This window comes from Dermochelys coriacea, chromosome 3 (assembly GCF_009764565.3).
Source record: "Dermochelys coriacea isolate rDerCor1 chromosome 3, rDerCor1.pri.v4, whole genome shotgun sequence".
NCBI lineage: Eukaryota > Metazoa > Chordata > Testudines > Dermochelyidae > Dermochelys > Dermochelys coriacea.
Genome location: NC_050070.1, coordinates 146,310,337 through 146,325,162, shown reverse-complemented (window position 1 = coordinate 146,325,162; position 14,826 = coordinate 146,310,337).

Here is a 14,826-nt window from a genome sequence, read left to right as displayed (position 1 = left end):
ATTCTTCCTCCTCTTGAATAATTGTTTTGGATTCTTCCCTGCCCAACATCCTCCAATTCATTTGTTTGATTTTTTCTAAGTTAAATCTCATGTTGCTATTTTCTGCCCTTTTTGCCAATCTCTTTTGAAATGTTTTCTCTGCCCTGCAGGGAAATCCAGGCACAGTGCTTACAACCCTTGCCAAGGTAGTTGTCTCATCTGTGAATTTCATTAAAATCTATATTCTAGAATATTAATGAAAGGAAAATATTATATACATCCATAGCTTGCATCTAGATACATCAGACATCAATAGCTTGCATCTAGAATATTGTGATGGTTAATATTTAAGAATGAACAATATCTATAATAATCTGGAATAATTTCAGGCTAAAATGAGTGAATTGGACAAAGTTCCTAAAAAGGGACAATATCAATTATCAGAATTAAGAAAGAACAAGTACAAACAAAATGGAAATAATATTGTTACCAAAAAGAACTAAGTACAAGGCACAAATCTTCATTGTTCCTTGAGTGTCAGAGTTTAAACATAGTCACATTGCTAAAACTGCTTAGCATACATCCCAAGATGCACTCAATGATATTATTTTGTACTCTTTGAGGCAGAGTGCCAAAGGATAGCAGTGGCAAGTGTCAGATTGGATAGTATCACTTGTACATCCAAGTACCTGACTGAATCTGTAAATCAGATGCTTATCTGTTTAAGTAGCTTTAAATGTGAATGAAAAATTAAATGTGAAAAAATGGAGGCCATGTTAAGGCATGTTGAAAATTTGACTTTTTTATATGTCTAACAAGAAAAAATTGTTTATTGAAAAGAGAACTCTTAAAGTCTCTGTCCATGCTGACAATGTCACATGAACTTAATGGCCAGTCCAAAACAACAGGACTTCTGTGGTTTACTGGACATGCCTCCTTGCTATCATTGCAGGCTCAATAGCTCCATCTCTTTAAGCCATGGGGAGATACGTAGTAGCCCAGGACAGAAGGGAAAGGCAGGAAAATGTATAGGAATTGTATGGGAAGAAGAAAGTCTCACTACTTTTTCTTATCGAAAATGTTCAGAGTTCCACAGTCAAGTGAAGTCCATCTCTGTGGAACTGTACACTCTCAGCTGTGGAGAAATTTTCTACGATGCATGCTTGGTGTGCACTTTTCAAACATTGATAACTTGTTTTTTGTTATTTCTAACAGATGGTTTTCAGACTTAGCAAATGCCCACTTCCTCATCAAGGACAATTTACATGCTACACTTCCAGTAGTACAGTTCAGCCATTTCTGAGTAATGAAATAATAAAAGAATGTACCCCATCATGGACTTTTAAACAGAGCTCCATGTTGATCTCAGTGGACAGTTCTGATTAAAAGTCCTCAGTAAAACATTCCTAGGTGTGGCAATGTATGTTTGTTTGTTTAAACAGAGGGAGAACTTTTTTCAGAGTAGCAGCCGTGTTAGTCTGTATTCGCAAAAAGAAAAGGAGTACTTGTGGCACCTTAGAGATTAACGAATTTATTTGAGCATTGAGCTGTAGCTCACGAAAGCTTATGCTCAAATAAATTTGTTAGTCTCTAAGGTGCCACAAATACTCCTTTTCTTTTAGAGGGAGAACTGTAATTTTTCAGCCTCTCGTAATTCAAAAATAGCTTAAAGCATTTCCTTTAAAATGTACCTGTTGGCTGACTAAGAGTTTCAAAATATAAGACAAGTTTTTTTAAAACAAAACCAAATCAAAAATGATGAGCATGTCAAAAGAGGGAGGTGGGGATTGAATAATTCTATATTTTTCACAAAGTTTGTATTTTAGAACATATAATTATGAGTAATTATCTAGGTGAGTTATTCACATATAACTTGATAGGCTCATGAGAACTAGTTTTATTCCTGAGTGATTCATGAACAAACTCCTCTGAATTCAATAGAGTTACACCAGGGTAAAATTTAGATCAGAATCAAGCCCATTTTGGGCAAATATCGTGAAGAATTTTTCTTCTAAATTCATATTTGAGGAGTTTTCATTCTGTTTAGTGTTTAAGAATCTTTTATGTTAATATACTTTGAATATGGGATTTATGATTATGTTAGCTAACTGGGGAGGGATTGACATACTCATGTCTTTGAAAAATGGCAGAGCAAATCAGCTTTCAACATGCTTTGAAAAGAGCAAGTTGTCATAATATTTCTGGGGCTGTGCTCTGGCAGGTAGCTGTTATTAAAGGAACCTTTCAGCTTTCTTATTGTGATGTATTTTTTGCTTACGTTTTTCACTACTTTGGTCTAAATCTGCAATTCCCAACCTGAGATTCTTAGATCATTAGTAAACAAATGGCATAGTAGGATTAGTTCAGTTAGGAACAATTGAGACAAGTGACATTTGGGTAGATAAGACAATAGATAAGCAGAGCTTCTGCTTTAACACTGATTCCTGTGATGCTGTTGAAAGCAATAACAGAAATTATATCACATGACCCTTTGCCACTTGAGCTGTAGATTCCACTTCTCCCTGGAGAATTGTGCTTCAAAATACAAGCTTTCATTAAAAAATTATGTCTCTAGCCCTTATAGTTGCAAGATACCCTTAAATTCACATTTTCAAGGTTAACCAATGCATTTTTGAATTAATGAGTCTGCAGATAACGGGAAGCAATAATTCAGAGTTGTGATCTGCCCCATTCATTTCAATGAATTGTTAAGTCAGAAATGTAAAGATGATAGTTAACAATGGTGGCATTTAAATTATTTTTGCTGGTGATTATTTTAGCAGGAAAATCGAGTGAATGTGTTTATCCTACAATTCAAAACTGCTTCTCACGCCTTCCCAGGTGCCAAAAGCATCATCAGCTCCCTACTTAGCTGGCCAAACTTCCAGTGTTCCCCAATTTCTATAATACAATTATATGTTAGCAAGCTACAAATCTTGCTGATGTATCAAAAATGAAAATGAAGCAACCCAGTAAAATATATTGAATTTCGTATCAAAAGGGAACAACATAGCTCTAACACACGGATTGTATTATTCATTTCCTATTCAATTCATTAAAACTATGTATTTTAAACTATTAAGTGGGGCTTCCACAGAATTTCTAGTCCACTACATCCAAGTCTCATAGAACCTAGAAACTTGGCACTGAATTTAGTTCCAGCTTGACACAGAACACAGGGCCTTGACTCAAGATTTGTAGCTTGCTAACCTATAATTGTATTATAGAAATTGGGGAACACTGGAAGTCTGGCCAGCTAAGTAGGGAGCTGATGATGCTTTTGGCACCTGGGAAGGCGTGAGAAGCAGTTTTGGATTGTAGGATAAACACATGCACTACACCAAGCACACCTACTATTTGTTAGTAATACTCAGCAATAATGTACTTTTAAATCTGAAATACAGAGTCACACTTTCAAGTATGTATCCAAGTTATATATTAACTGGTACTCAACAACTCTGTATTTAAATGCAGCTACTTGAATAACCACCTGTTCAGCTTCATGTATACCAATGTGAATATACACCTATATTCTTAATTGTAAACTTCACCATGAACAACATCTTCAAATAACCTTGTGTCATTCAAATAAATAGCTGTTAAAAGATGCATGAGTTATCTGCACTAATGGTTGCAGTATGCTTTATCATATATTTGAGATGTCTTTCTGATACAAGCGGGAAGGAGCACTGCAATGGCTAAAGCTTATACCACAATTTATTAGGACTGTAAGTTCTTCTTGCTTTATTCACTGCATGTACGTATTTTTATAACTATGGCAAATGTACAGTAATGATAGAAAGATAGATATGTAACTGGGCACTGCTGGCTTTACACTTTGTTTGCATTACTTGGTTGGCACTAGATCTGATTGAAAAAAAAAACAGAAAAGCAATGTTCTGGAACTGTCTGAAATTTCAAAGTTGTTTCCAGTTTGCAGTGTTCAAAATGGACTCATTTTCTCTTTTTTGTGAAATTTTCTGCACTACAACAGAATGTTTTACTCTTTTTTAAAATGGAAACATTTTACAATTGTTTATTAAACAAAAAATGTTTTCGATATGACAGGCTTCAGAGTAGCAGCCGTGTTAGTCTGTATTCACAAAAAGAAAAGGAGGACTTGTGGCACCTTAGAGACTAACAAATTTATTTGAGCATAAGCTTTCATGAGCTACAGCCCACTTCATCAGATGCATTCGATGAAGTGAGCTGTAGCTCACGAAAGCTTATGCTCAATAAATTTGTTAGTCTCTAAGATGCCACAAGTACTCCTTTTCTTTTTGTTTTCCATATGAATATGTTAAAGAAACATTTTGACATATTTGTTTAACTTTAAAAATCTAGGGGAAAAATCAAGGAAGATTTCACAAAAATAAAAAAAAATTGAGTGTCACCCATTTTTGTGAAAATTTTTTTTTGAAGAAAAATATTTTTTGTCAATAAAAGAAAAACAACCCTGCGAAAAATTTCAACCAGCTCTACAGAGTATTAACAGAGCTGTGAAAAGCAGCTAAAGCATGCTAATGAATTTGGTTCTTAATCTGCATTGACTTATTGGTTTAAAGGACTGTGTAAGTAGACTGGTGGTATGTAAAAAAAGGGGTGGGGAGGGAAGCCCAATCCCAGAGTCCAATGGCTTTGCACTTTAGGGGTTCCCCTTGTGCTTCTGCCTCAGATCACAAGGCTGTGCTGCCTTGGTGTGCAGGGGACCTGTGGAAACAGTGCCATGGGGAGCCTTTCAAGTACCGATGTCCAAGCTAGCATGCAGCCATGGAATCTTTGAAGAGCTGTGATTGTCAGGGCAGATACTCTACCAATAAGAACTCATGATGCAACTAGTCTCCCTTGTAACCTGACTCATTACAAATAGTAGAACTGTTGCATGTAAATTGGCTGTAGAGGTATGGTGATTGGCTGAGTTACCTGTGATGTAAAATGACATCATTTAAAAATTACATGAGATGTTGATATAACCTTATCTATAACCTATGTGATCCTAATAATTGGATATAATCATTAATAACTTAGGTTCATTATGAATAATATCTTCAAATGTAGCCTATATACAAAAATTCAATTAATTTTAACTGTATGGAAAATTTAGAGAATCTCTGTGATTTTGTTTTTAATATCGTTCAGGACAAAGAAAAAATGGACAGAATGCATTTTTCTTAAAGGACCTATCTTTAAATTCATTTTAACTCATGAATTAGTTAGCAGATTTACCTGTAAATCCTCAAAAAATTCATTCTGTAGTCAAAGATTTAGTGCATTAAGTTTGGATAAATCACAAAGTATTTTTCATAACGGAGACTGAATCCCTGCTTTAAGTGCGAAACAGAGCTCAGCTTTAATGATGGTGCCAGAATACTCCATAATGTATGAAATAGAGGTTTTTTGTTACAAATATATCTCTATTTATTATTCCATCAACACCCCAGTGCAGAGGAGAAGCAACAAAATTTGGGAGGTTATGTCCCTGTATACAATATATGTGTAAATATTAAGTCTACACTGCAATGATATATTAGCAATGAACATTTTCTGTCAACCATATACCTGGGTTATAAAGAAAATGAAAAAGAACATGGACTTATTTAGTTTATAAGAATGTAGTTTTTATTATTTATTGTACATAATCATTACTGAAGTATAGATATATCCAAATTGCTACATTATGCAGTTACTCATGTGTTTGTTCTAATGGCCAAATATCATAAGCAGCAAAGTTAAATATCCATCTCTCTGTAACAAAAAAACAAAACAAAAGAATGTACTGCCTCAGCTATCATTTCTCTTCCACAATGTATTGTTGTGAAATGGAGATTTAACCTTGTTGCCTATACCGCTTGGGCCATTAGACAAAATACATGAGCAGATACATAGTACAACAATTTAGATATATCTGTATTTCAGTAATGATTACATACAATTGACAGTGAAAACGACGTTCTTAAACCAAGTGAGTTACTAAAAATATTTATATGCACACATAAAACTTCTCAAAGTGTTTTGTGCCATCTCTTCACAGGGGATGCTGGAGTAATAAATACATTATATATATACAGCCAAAGCAATGGAATTGAATTTGACATTATGTGAGCCATTTCCAGGAACTCGCACTTGCTTCTGATCATGATGTCGTCTGTCGTCTTAACTTAACAGGATGCTTGGTGTTGGTTGCAACCGCATCTATGTGAGTGGAGTAATATGGAGTTCCATTTTGGAATCCATCTACCTACCTACAATGGATCCACTTAAATTTTTTCTGCTGATCAGACAGAGACCATCAATTTTATCCACATTGCCCATTTAAAATATAGGGACTCTCACCAACTAGAGGAATCTTTTAAAACAAAATAAATGTTTTAAGTGCAATCTCCAGGTTCTATCACATTATCTGAGTGACTGAGACATATAGGAAAGACATAATATGTTGTCTTCCTTCTCAGTAAGTAGGATTAAATGCTTGATCAGAATTAAGATAGGCTGTTTGTTTGAAGTTAATGTGTGTGTGAGGGAAAGAGATTATCATGTATTATAAAGAAATAAGTATTGCATTTAGTTCTAAATGTAATAAAGTTAGCAGTTATTCATATCTCACCAACTTAATTGTACTCTAGGTACATCATTGCACAATCAATAGCAGAAGATAACAAGTCCATCATGCATTATTTACTCTTAGATGTGTTCCAGATTATTTATTATGGAGCTAATCCAAAACCCACTGCAGTCAATAGGAGTATCTGTTGAATTCATTGGGTTTTCAAACAGGTCCCCTGTACTCTTGCTTTTGACTGCTAGTTTTGATACTTTGTGGCAAACATTGTGTACTGCATTTTGGCTAACTAATCACCCACAACTTTTAATTGCTGTGATTTTATAAAGAATCAATGCTAAAGATTTAGAGACATTTTTGAATGAACCATTACACTTGGATATTTGTTGGTAACAAAAATGATTGAGACAAATGGGATCTGAAATGTACTGAATTTTTTTTGCATATTAATACCATTTTACAACACTAATGTCCTGATATATTGCTCTTGTTTTCAGAACTCTCTGCAGGTGGCTTGTCAACACTAAAAATCCATACCACACTACAACATATTTACCTAAAATAATTAAAATTAAATTATGTTGTCAAACTTGATTAAATGGTTGGTTAAAATTAGTTGCAAATACACAAAGGTAAGTGTGTTTTTTAGCTTAATCTCAAATAACTAATGCAAGTTGGTCCAAAAGCAAGCATATAAAGGGCTGAGAACAAATAAAGACATTGAACCTGATCAAAAGCCTTTTTGTTATAGAAAGCAGAAGGCTGTCAGGTAATGAGCTACCTGAGCCCTATATATTGGATGACAAAGGCTTCTAGCGTTATCATTCCCTCTAAGTCTCATCAAAATAGGTGAAATCAATAAAGATGACATTTATGTCCTGTTTACACAATGCTGAATGAATCAGGTTGTTTGCAGGGTACTCAGCAGCAGGAATTGGCAGGGATGGCATCCAACCCATTGTCAAGCTACAGGGCTGGAATAGCAGCTGCATTCTCTCAGCACCTCCTATGTAGGATGGAGCGTGGCCACTGGATCCATGTAAAGCTAGATTTAGTAGATGCTTCCTCATCCAACACCCTGTAGCCCTATCAATGTTAACTAGGATTCTCATATGGTTTCCGTTCCCATGGGATCTGGGTGCCTATTTACATCCAGGATGGAGCCTCCTTCCATGTTATGTCAAAACACAGGAATTGCCTTATTGCAGTGGTTTTCAACCTTTTTTCATTTGCAGACCCCCAGAAAATTTTCAATGGAGGTGTGGCCCCCTTTGGAAAACCGAGACAAAGTCTGCGAACCCCCAGGGTCTGTAGATCAAGAGATTAAAAACCACTGACATATTGGATCAGACCGGTGCCCCACCTACCTTAATTTTCTGTCACTGATAGAAGGCAGCACCGTAATGTCTCAGAGGAAGGTGCACAAAACAATGCAATGGGCAGCCCTGCCCCCCAACAGTTAAATTTTTTATGCTTTGATGCCTTAGGGTTTATATCCATAACAAAATGCTTATTTGGTTTTTAAAAAATATTTACTGTTGTAACTCTAAATATGCCTATCCATGTACACGTCCACTCCTTTTTTTAATCCTGCCAAGCACTTGGCCTCAATGATATTCAGTGGCATTGAGTTACACATGCAAACTGTGCATTGTGTAAAAAAGTAGGTGGTGTGGATGCCCCATGAACAGCTAGCATGCCATAATGGAAAAGAGGGAGAGAAGCCGTGAAGAGAGCTTTGTCAGGACCTTCATATCTTAGTAAATTTCATCCTATACACATACTCTTTTGAACACTACCTGCTGATATACTTGTTAAAATGCTTGTATCGGCATTTATAGGTAAAATTAGCCAATGACAAGGGTACTACTGGAGATTATAAAATTAACAGAATGGCATCTTGAAACATTACACTCCCTTGACTGGTTTCAGAGTAGCAGCCGTGTTAGTCTGTATTCGCAAAAAGAAAAGGAGTACCCGTGGCACCTTAGAGACTAACAAATTTATTAGAGCATAAGCTTTCATGAGCTACAGCTCACTTCATCGGATGCATTTGGTGGAAAAAGCAGAGGAGAGATTTATATACACACACAGAGAACATGAAACAATGTGTCTATCATACACACTGTAAGGAGAGTGATCACTTAAGATAAGCCATCACCAGCAGCAGGGGGGGGAAAGGAGGAAAACCTTTCATGGTGACAAGCAAGGTAGGCTAATTCCAGCAGTTAACAAGAATATCAGAGGAACAGTGGGGGGTGGGGTAGGAGGGAGAAATACCATGGGAAAATAGTTTTACTTTGTGTAATGACTCATCCATTCCCAGTCTCTATTCAAGCCTAAGTTAATTGTATCCAGTTTGCAAATTAATTCCAATTCAGCAGTCTCTCGTTGGAGTCTGTTTTTGAAGCTTTTTTGTTGAAGTATAGCCACTCTTAGGTCTGTGATCGAGTGACCAGAGAGATTGAAGTGTTCTCCAACTGGTTTTTGAATGTTATAATTCTTGACGTCTGATTTGTGTCCATTCATTCTTTTACGTAGAGACTGTCCAGTTTGGCCAATGTACATGGCAGAGGGGCATTGCTGGCACATGATGGCATATATCACATTGGTAGATGCGCAGGTGAACGAGCCTCTGATAGTGTGGCTGATGTGATTAGGCCCTATGATGGTATCCCCTGAATAGATATGTGGACAGAGTTGGCAACGGGCTTTGTTGCAAGGATAGGTTCCTGGGTTAGTGGTTCTGTTGTGTGGTGTGTGGTTGCTGGTGAGTATTTGCTTCAGATTGGGGGGCTGTCTGTAAGCAAGGACTGGTCTGTCTCCCAAGATCTGTGAGAGTGATGGGTCGTCCTTCAGGATAGGTTGTAGATCCTTGATGATGCATTGGAGAGGTTTTAGTTGGGGGCTGAAGGTGATGGCTAGTGGCGTTCTGTTGTTTTCTTTGTTGGGCCTGTCCTGTAGTAGGTGACTTCTGGGTACTCTTCTGGCTCTGTCAATCTGTTTCTTCACTTCAGCAGGTGGGTATTGTAGTTGTAGGAATGCATGATAGAGATCTTGTAGGTGTTTGTCTCTGTCTGAGGGGTTGGAGCAAATGCGGTTATATATCATTTGGTTAATTTCTTTATAAACTGTCAATAATCTAATAAGAAAAAAAAATCTTCAGACCTCAGAATTCTACGGGGTTGACATCCCCATTGGTGTTCCACTGTGACTTAGGGACCCCGAGAGCTCTTCATTTCCTCCTGGGGGATGTATTGCAATTTAATTTATTAAGTTAATTTGAGTTAATTTATAGTAATAACTCCAAATACATTATATTTATTTAGTGCTGAAGGTCCCTGTGGCAGGGATCTTAAGTTCATACTGGACTGTAAAGCATATAGCACATTGTTGGCACTAGATGAATAGTGAATAGTAGCATCAATACTAGTAATTACTACATTTCCCAGGCTGAAGGAGCTCTTTCTTCCTCATATAACTTTGGTATAGTACATTTTTTTAAACGTGAGTCCATATCTCCCTCCAGAGGACTACATAGAGACTGATACAGATATTTATACTAATGCAAAACAAGTCTCTCTTTATTTCCATAGGATCTGCTTATGCATAACTGTGGAAAACTTGCCAGTTTCTTTTCACAATGTTTTCATCAACATTTTTCCTTTTTATAAAGTATAGCATCACTGAAGGTTTGCTAATTTTCCAAATGTTAGTGAATCTGTGAACACTTTCAGCGAGATCGCCAAAAATCTCCATCCTAACTCAAAGCCCATTATAGTCAATAGAAAGTGCATTTTGGAAAACGGCATCCAGACCTCTTAGTGTGCTGCCATTCAGGCTTTTCTCCCTACTCCTCATACCCTTTATTTCCATATGTAAAAGGAAAAATCCCAAAAGTCACTCTAGGACTGACCCTGATTTTGACCCGATGACTTCAGTGGCCTAATTGAATTAACAAGGATAAGCCTTTCCTCTTCTGACCAGCACCAAGCTAAGCCACAGCAAAGCAGCTGCCCACCTTTGAGTGTGTTACCATCTGTGCTGTTCAAAGATACTGGCACTATTACCACTTTTGTGACAGAAAAACTTCTCTTGTATCACAAATGTGAGGAGAATGGTGGTTATAAAACTGAATAAATGCCTGTTACCTCTAGACCAGAGATTCTCAACCTGTGATCTGCGGACCCCTGGGGGTCAATAAGACTATGTCTAAGCAGTCCACAAAAGGTTGTTGTTACCATAGAACTGGGGTTTTCAACTTGTGGTCTGTACACCCTCGGGGGTCTGCAGAACTGTGTCTACAATTTCCAAAGGGGTTCCCACCTCCATACAAAATTGTTTAGGGGTCCGCAAATGAAAAAAGTTTGAGAACCACTGCTCTAGACTACATCTAGCATGGAGGCTTCTTTGGTAATACATTCAATAGAGAGAAACCGGAGGTGGAGTTGCAGGCACAGTGTGTAAATGCGATGGAAGATAACACAGAAAGATTCTTTGGCTGAGAATCGGACATTCCTCTATTGTGAAAGATATTAGTGGACAGGCCTACATGTACAAGGTTTAAAATGAAATGGTCTATAGGCTCAATGGCTTAACCACAGTCCAAAAAAAGATTTCTGTAAGAGTAGATCCGAGGTGGCTCAGTTGCAGGGATTATAAATGGTATTTAAACATGCTATCTATGACCTACAAAATTGTAACAAACTAATGAACACCCAGTGTTGGGGTAATGACAGTCTCAGCCCTTCTTTGTGACCTTTTTAAGGCTGAAGTGCTAGCCTCTCTTCTATTTCAATGTTTATTGCTTTTACTTGACTATAACTGAGGTGAGTTAATTGATGCATTGCTTGAAAAAATGGTGAACATTTTTCCATGACATTTTTTTGATAATTTGGGACAAAGTGACCATACAATTATGAAATCTTGAAAAATTTCCACCAGCTCTAGAAAGTTGCCGATTTCTGTAAAATATTTAAAATGAAATTTAAAATGACTTGCAACTTGTTTGAGGCTGAGTTTTATTGTAAACCCGAAACGCACACCATATTCAACAAAAGATTCTCTAAGGTTTATGGATGAAATCCTTACTTCACTGCAGTCAATGAGAAAACTCCCGTTGACTTCATTGGAACCAGGGTTTCACCTCATATAAGTTTTGAACAAACCAGAGTCAAATTTCTAGTGAACCTGAGTTGACTGATGATTTTTTTGGGGGGAAGCAGGATTTTATATAGTTTCAATGAGAAAACAAGTGTGACTCTGAGTTCCAGGTTCTCATGAACCTAAAAATCTCATGGCAAAGCCCTAACCCACCAGGCTTCTGCCAATCTGGCCCCAAGTGGAAGAAGATTTTCTTCCTGACCCCCAATCATGCTAACTGTCAGACCTGTGGCATTTGCAAGATACAGCCCCATTATGATGAGAAAGGGAGAAGAGGGGTGCGGACATAGAACAAAAAGAAGCTCCAGATGGTCTGGGCCAGAATTTAAATGAGTGAAAAGGGAGAATGAGAAAGACCAAACAACTTCCCTCCTCCTCCAGATGGCCAATAAATGGATTGACCCTCTGGAGGTGAGGACCCCTTTGTGTCCTCCAGCAAGTGATCTCCTCCTCCTTTCTACTGTAGCTGTCCCAATCACCTCTGGCCCCACCAAGTTTCCCACCCGTTGATGTGGGCAGGTAGCATTTTCATTCATTATGAAACAAAAAAGAGTATGCAGTGTCCCATCTTAATTCAAACTATGTAACAGTGAACCTTATTTCTGAATAGCTCGCACCTACCTTATCAACAACATGCCTTCAAAGACCAATCTCTTCAGATGAATTTCAAAAGTAATGGCAGGAGCTTTGCCTGCATTTTTCATCATGTGGAAAATAAATCATGCCCCTAGATATATTATTTAGGTGCTATTTCTCTGCCTCTCAAATAAATGAATTAGTTGTATCCTCCCCGCACTCAGAGTTAGTTATCACCACAGTCATTGCTACAAGTTTGTGGTACTCATATTTGTATGTATGATCGAAGTGGCTGCTATTCACTGAAAAATGAGCACAGTGATAGACTCTAGCGGCTTAAAATAAACATTTAATAAATCTACAATTTCCAAATGTAGGCCTGGGTTCTCCCATGAATTTGGGCAATGTTGCACTGCACTGCTGGCACTAATTCTGGTATTAGTAGCCATGAGAGATTTACGCACTGAAGTGAGACATTCTGGAAGATTAACAGCTCCTTATTTCACAGCCACTCCATAACAACTCCTTGATTACCCCTGCTATCTGTGGCCAAGCAGCGTGGCCAGGATTTCCATGTGCATTGGTATTTTCCTCATCTGCTGTAATGGGTGTAACTGGCTTTAATTTAGAATAGCCTTCAGAGATATACTCTTCACAGTCCCTCAGGATCCAGCTCCACCCTTGAGATGGTTAGCAGACACAGACAACACAAAAAGTATCTTAATTTCCTTTACAGACAGTTTTGATGCTTAGAATTAGGCTCTGCATCTTTTTTATACTTTCAGTTTTTGTTTTTGTATAAAAAAAACCCCAAGAAAATTCAAACATACAAAAACTTTGTTAAAGCACAGTAAAGTCACGAGCAGCAAATAATATCCAACTCAAAACCACAAAAATTAGGAAATACAGAATAAATTTACATACATAATAATAAATTTACATACATCACCTACTCAAACATCCACATCCACACACACCATTTTTACTCCAAGCAAATGAACCCTAATTGACCAGAGTTGATGATGACAAGCAGACGACCTTTTATCTGTGGCACACTACAAGAGGACCAATGATTCAATGACATGTTTTAGTTGAACGCATGCATCTCCAAAAATGCAGCTTTGGATTGTATATATTACTTTGGGCAGAAGATGTACATTTGAATTAAAGGCAAACGGTCATGGTCATCAGTGGATTTCTACAACTGAAGGGTCATTATGTGGTTGTAATAGTTACCACGCACATTTCTGGCATGACTTATCATTAATTAGTTCATCTTAACAGGAGATATCATGGCTAACATCAGTGGGTATACAGGAGCACACTGATGCTGTTTTTCCCAGAAACAATGTCTTCTTAAACAATTTAAATAGGCATTTGTGACCTTTAATATAAAAGGTATTTTCTTTTCTGTTATACAGTGTATCTAATTTTCCTATAGGGTGATGATGAAGTTAATAGGAGTTTAAATTACTGAAGACTGGCTGGTAAAGCCACCTGGTGATGAAAACAGACCTCTGAATAATTTTAAACATGTACAGTATGTACGGTATTGCTGGCTTCTTTCACATTGTTTTTTGTGCAACTGGATGCTGATTATAAACTACAGGTGACAAAAATAGTTCTGCCAACCAGATTTAATTCTGTTGTGTGCTATAATTCTGGCATTTGCCACATGCAGGTATGCAACAGTTATAATTTCTTCCACATAAATAAAAGATTGCATTTTTTGGTATTATAATGGAAAGAGTCAGGGCTGATGCCAGATGAACTCTCACAGCTGACATACGGAAGTTTAAAGTTATGCAAAAGATAGCACCAGAGGCTTAGGGAATATAGCTGAAATCATGCTTAACTGTAAATTATACACTACACACAAATAGCTTGGAGCCACATGATAATTAATAACTATTGTATTTAAGTAGTTGTGAACTCAGTTTAATTCATTATTAATTATAACTGTGTTTAGCAAGTGTTCTCTGTGGTGATTGCCTGTTTTTCATGTCGTATATGATGTTAGCTGATAGTCTAGATGAACAAACTGATTAGGAAGAGTTTTATTATATTTCAATAGTTGTCTTTATTTTAACAGGTAATGGAAACAAAAGCTGTAAACCAGATAAGGACTGATAAGAAGTCCATTTCAAATGTATGCCATCATTATTAACTTCAGTTTCAGTGAGTAAGAGGCAAGTTCAGAAAAATTTGGATCTTTAAAACAAATTATCTATAGAACAGTGTATAGAGACGATGAGAGTAATGGAGCACTAAATTCTAGTATACTGTTCTGGTACATAAGTTCATGACATGGTGTCAGGAGTAAACTAAGAACAGAAGTAAAACAGCAACACTGGTTGTAAATACAAGGAGCAAAGCAACAAAGATTGCAGGATCTCATCAACATGCCACTCTTTAGTGCCCCAGAGAACTTCATCTTTGACAAAACTTCAGAATGGACAGCTTAGAAACAATATTTTGCAAGATTTCATGATGCTACGAAGCTGCACAAAAAACTAGAGATATGCAGCTACTATATTTAATTTAATACA